Source organism: Monodelphis domestica, chromosome 3 (assembly GCF_027887165.1).
Source record: "Monodelphis domestica isolate mMonDom1 chromosome 3, mMonDom1.pri, whole genome shotgun sequence".
Lineage (NCBI taxonomy): Eukaryota > Metazoa > Chordata > Mammalia > Didelphimorphia > Didelphidae > Monodelphis > Monodelphis domestica.
In genome coordinates, this window is record NC_077229.1 from 265,547,694 (window position 1) to 265,553,798 (window position 6,105).

At 38.1% G+C, this 6,105-nt stretch overlaps 1 pseudogene; it reads left to right on the top strand.

Moving 5' to 3' along the window:
* The first annotated feature begins 460 nt into the window (after positions 1-460).
* Positions 461-5,875, top strand: LOC100015160 (WD repeat-containing protein 5-like; annotated as a pseudogene).
* The last annotated feature ends 230 nt before the right edge of the window (positions 5,876-6,105 follow it).

Below are 6,105 nucleotides of genomic sequence, written 5' to 3' on the forward strand. Positions count from 1 at the left end.
TAACTCTTAAAAACTGTTGTTATTGCCTGGGCAGCTAGAAGAATTACTCTTAGAGGGAACAGTGACAAACAGTATAGGATGAAAGGATAAGACATAAATAGGCATATAGATATATGCATGCATAAATACATATACATGTGTATATATACATAAGTGTGTATATATATGTGTATATATACAACTAGAGCTAAAAAAGAGGATAATAATGGGAAAAGAAAAAATGGGGGTAAATTTATATAACCTAAAGCAGCTCATGGCGGGAGGGGGGAGAACATCAGTGCACTGGAAAGGTAAAGAGGTTGGAGATAGGAAATACTCAACTCTTACATGCTTTGAAATTGACCCAGCACTTTGTCCCGGCTGGCGCTTGGTCATTTGTCCTCTCCTGGGCCCAGCCATGCTGCGCTCCTCATGAGCGGCGGCGGCTGAGGAAGCTTCGCCCCCAGTGGAGGTGAGCATTCTGGTTGATCATCTTTTCATCCTTAAGCACCTCCAGATTAATTTACTAATTTCAGAACCATGGCAACAGAAGAAAAGAAACCAGAGGCAGAAGCCACAAAAACACAGTCTACACCTTCTTCATCAACCAATCAGAGCAAGCCTGCACCTGTAAAGCCAAACTACACATTAAAGTTCACACTAGCAGGACACACTAAATCTGTATCTTCAGTAAAATTTAGTCCAAATAGAGAATGGTTAGCAAGTTCTTCTGCAGATAAGCTCATTAAAATTTGGGGAGCATATGATGGAAAATTTGAGAAAACAGTATCTGGGCACAAACTGGGAATCTCAGATGTTGCTTGGTCTTCAGACTCCAATCTTCTTGTGTCTGCTTCTGATGATAAAACGCTTAAGATATGGGATGTTAGCTCTGGGAAGTGTCTGAAAACGCTGAAGGGTCGCAGTAATTATGTCTTTTGTTGCAACTTTAATCCCCAATCCAACCTCATCATTTCAGGCTCTTTTGATGAAAGTGTAAGGATATGGGATGTGAAAACAGGAAAGTGCCTCAAGATTTTACCTTCTCATTCTGATCCAGTTTCAGCTGTTCATTTTAATCGTGATGGATCCTTGATAGTGTCAAGTAGTTATGATGGTCTCTGTCAAATTTGGGATAGAGCATCAGGCCAATGTTTATTTATTTATTTATTTTTTTAGCAATTTAAGATGAATTTATTTTATTCTTTGTTGGTAGGTGACAAATTTCAGATAAACCAGCTGTTCTCAACCTCTCAATTTGTAGCAATGAGAATACATAATGCATATCAGGTATTTACATTTTGAATCATAACTGTAGCAAAATTACAGTTTTGAAGTAGCCACCAAAATAATTTTTTGGTTTGGGGTCACTGCAATATGAGGAACTGTATTGCAGGGTCACAGCATTAGAAAGGTTGAGAACCACTAAGATAAAGTATTAGGATATAGATCAAAACTTACATAATCATGGCTTGCATCAGCTATCTCTCTGATACACAAAGTATGTGGAATCTGAATGTATTTGAAAATTACTTTCACCTGGGGGATAAGGATTTTTATATGCAGAATTGAAAAGACTTAATCCTGAAGAATTGGGATTTTTAGAAATAAGTCTTTTATGAGAAACAGGTGAGAGGGAGGATGAGCATTTGGAACTCAGAATAAAAAAGTGAATGTTAAGTCAATACATCCCTGATACAAAGCTGTTTTATTTTTCCCAAATATAGATGCACCTTACTTACAACATATGTATCCTTGAAGAGTTGGTATAAACTAAATTTTAAAAATTCTTTTAAATACAAGGAGCAGTTAGATGTTTCAGTGGATAGAGCCAGGCCTGGAGAGGTCCTGGGTTCAAATGTGACCTCAGGTACTTCCTAGTTGGGTATCCTTAGGCAAGTCCCTTAATCCAAATTGCCTAGCCTGTACCTCTTTCTGCCTTGGAATTGATACTTAGTATTGATTCTAAGATAGAGGGTAAGAGATTTGTTAAAAATTACTTTAAATGCAGTAGAGGATATAGATGTTTAAAAGAATCATAAGGTGAATCCTTTTGTAATATGAGTAACTGCCTCACCCTACCTCCCCAAATGTTTTAAATTCTAATTTGTATGTATTGTTTAAGTGTGGGATACTACTTTCTATAGTACAGAATGAGGTCCACTGGCATCGATGATCCATTGGCATAATTCTTATCCCTCTGGTTCAATTTCCAGATGATGTCCCACAGACTTGTTTCAACATAAGCTTCCATGTGGCTATCAGACCACAGTTTCATTTGGGCAGTCAGTGAGAGGGTAAATTGGTGATCTTGAATTGCTTGAACTTTTTGTACCTCAGTTTCCTTGTCTATAATTGGACATAGATCCTCTATGCTCAAAAAGTTATAAAATTGTACATATCCCTTGACCCAGAAATACCACTGCTAGGTTCTGTATCCCAAAGAGATTAAAGGAAAAAGAAAAGGATCTATATGTACAAAAATATTTATGGCAGCTCTTTTCATGGGGCAAAGAATCAGAAACTGAGAAGATGCCAATCACTTGGGGAAGAGCTAAACAAGCTGTGGTATATAACTGTGATGAAATACTATTGTGCTATAAGAAATGAAGGGGATGATTTCAGAAAATCCTGGGAAGACTTATATGAACTGATGCAAAGTGAGCAGATCCAGGAGAATGCTATACTGTATTCAATAACACTAATATTGGGGTTTTGGGGGCAAAGTTATTGGAATGGTTTGCCATTTCGTTCCCCAGATCATTTTACAGATGAGAAAACTGAGGCAAACAGGGCTAAGTTACTTGCCCAGGGTCACACAGCTGGCAAATGTTTAAGGCTGAATTTCAATTCAAGTCTTCCTGACTCCAGGTCTGGTACTCTATTCACTACACTACTGAGCTGCTCAATAGTGGGGTTGAGAGTTAGAAAACCTGGTTTCAATACCAGTTCAGTTATTAATTGCAGACTGATCCTAAATAATGTTAATGGGAGATACTATTACTAGTTAGGTTATTAAAATATCTGTTGGTTTTAGTGATAGAAATGGAGAAAAATACCTTCCAAAATGCAGATAACCTCCTAATGATTCTACCAGTATGGCTTTCAACATGTAAATTATTAAAACTATACTATTAACCAGAAGGAAAAAAAAAACGAAAAATAAAATTTTTAAATCTTCAAAAGATGAAATTTACTGCTACATGAAATATTCTTCTATAAAGAACATATTATGCATTAGTTTCCTCAATAAAACAGTAACATTCCTTATACACACCAAATCATTGTTGATGCTTCCTAATTAATGACTTAAGACTACTATAAACTACTTTAGGAATTGCAGAAGAAGGTGTCTGTGCATCATATAAATAACTTGGAACACATTCTCCTTACGACAACTAAAATTGATTTCGACTGAAGCAAATGTCTGAGTAATATTGGAGGGAAGAAAAAAAAACTTGATTTATAAGATTCACTTAAGGGTAGGTATGGAAAAAAAGATCCAGGTCTTCCTAAAAGTACATTTTAAATGTTATCAATTCAACAAATCCATCATGTTTTCTTTACAGAAAAAGGGGCCTGTGATTTTGTCCACCTGATCTCAATCCATCTAAAATATACAGCCTAAAAGCCTTTCTTGGAACTCAGAGTAGTAACTGTCTTGACTTCAAGTCCAGGACTCCACTCACTATGCCAAGCTGCTTCTTTACATTTATCTCTCTTAACACTTTTAAATAACAGTGTGCAAGGTAATAGGATGGCATATGGAAAACATTCATTGCTTTTAGGGTAAAGAGATTTGAGCTCTGTCTCAGTGATGCTTATAATCTATGTGAACATAGGCAGGTCTTTTAGGCTTTCTGAGTCTATTTGCACATCTGCAAGATGGCATAGATAAAATAGGTAATCTCTAGAGTCCCTGTCAGCCTTTTTGATTTTTAAGGTTCTTTTTGACTCTTCCATTAGATCTTTTTGGGCCTGAGATCAATTTGTATTTTCCTTTGAAGCTCCACATGCAGCTATTTTGTCAGTGTTGTCCTCTTCTACGTATCTTGAACTTCCTGGTCACCATAGTAACTATCCAGTCAGACTCTTTTTTTATCATTTTATTTTGTGATTTTTAAAAAACTAATGTTGAACTATTTGTGAACTGGAGAGAGTATTGTTCCACATTTCATACACTGGGCATGGAGCTTTACTTCTGATTTGCACCATGCCCTTTACTCTAGCTGTTGGCTTTGCATGGTAGGAAGCCTCACTGCTGCTTTGCAGTCATGGAAGTCCTCACTGAGTTTTTATTGAGGCAGAAACTCATTGATGGACAGCTCAGGGGTGGAGCTTCACTGTTGGCCAGTCATGAGAGATGGAGCTTCAGTTTTGATTAGTCCAGGAGGGGGAAGCTCAGTTGCTGGCTGGCCTTAGGGAGTGATCTGTCTTTGCAGCTGCCTGCTCTCAACCTCTCACCTGGTCTTATGGCTGTGCTGGTCTGGTAAGCGGATTTTCTCCTCCAAAAATTTTTATGAGGCTTTTCTTTAGTGCCTTTTGGAGGGGAATTTGGGAGGGCTGAGGAATGTAGTTTTCTTCCTCCACCATCTTGGCACTAGAAGTCCACTGTCAACTCTTTCAGTGTTTAGTTCCACAAAATTTAAGTAGATAAACTTAGGGTAGACCAATAGTAGTATCATACCTGTCTGGAATTTTACAATCTGGACCATAATGTTTTGAATTGGATATTACCAGCAGTAAGTGAAGTTTGGGCACAGCATACTTTGCGTTTATCAGCTACGATACTTTGACTTTTCCAACATTCCATGGAGAGTATTTCCAGAGGCCTGTTTTTCTTCAAAGCACTATCTTTCAAGTATTATCTAGATTTTTCTCTTTATGAATTTACTTCTTTAGTATTAAAAGGTTCCATGAAACATAATGTTCATATATGGCTTTTTGGGCTTATTTTAGGGAGCTTCTGCTTGCCTTTTCAATTTCTCCAAAATCTCTTCTGGAGTTGTGGATGCTAAGATCTTAACCACTTTTTCACGAGATTTACCACCCTTATCTAAGATAACATCACTCTTCCTAAGTTCCAGGACCTTGGAAAGATATCGACATAGTTCTGTATTAGCTTCGCCTTCTGATGGAGGTGCAGCAATGGCTACACTTACATTTTTAGTTGTCACATCTGTTATACCATTTTATTTGGAGCCAGGTTTGGCATGAATGGCTATTGTGATGGAACCACTTGGATCAACTGCCACAGGTCCAATGGGAGGAAGTAATTTCGCTGGCTCCTTACTCTAGCCTTTCCCCTTCTTTGGCATCCTCGTGCTAGAGGTGAGACTGGCTGCAGCCTCGGCACAGAGCTGGGCCCTCTTGGCACAGCGGAAGAAGAAGAGCATGGGTCACCACCTCAGTCCGAAGGAAAGAGCTGGGCTTAGTGGGTTCGTCTGAGCGCGTACACCCCAATGTTTAAAAACACTTATTGATGATGATAATCCTCCTGTGTCTTTTGTGAAATTCTCTCCAAATGGTAAATATATTCTTGCTGCAACTCTGGACAACACTTTTAAGATATGGGACTACAGCAAAGGGAAGTGCCTGAAGACATACACTGGTCACAAGAATGAGAAATACTGCATTTTTTGCTAATTTTTCAGTAACTGGTGGAAAGTGGATTGTGTCTGGGTCAGAAGATAACCTGGTTTACATTTGGAACCTTCAGACAAAAGAGATTGTACAGAAATTACAAGACCATACAGATGTTGTGATTTCAACAGCTTGTCACCCTACGGAAAACATCATTGCATCAGCTGCGTTAGAAAATGACAAAACAATTAAACTCTGGAAGAGTGACTGTTAAGCCCTTTCAATGTTAGAGACTATCAAGAAGAAGTAGATCCTATGAGGCAAGAAACTAAAATATTTGAGAATGGTTTCTTGGCCTAAAGGAAAATCCCCTTTTTTTTTCCCCTGAAATGGGTAGCCTGTGAGAAGAGGCAGCATCTGCCTTATTTGACAAATGAATCCTTTTCTTATTTTTTTTTTGTTAAGGGGAAAAAAATTGCTTGTATTACTAGAAGGTCCCAAAAGACTTTGGTGATGCTTCTTGCCAACTCTCCCAAGACTGTC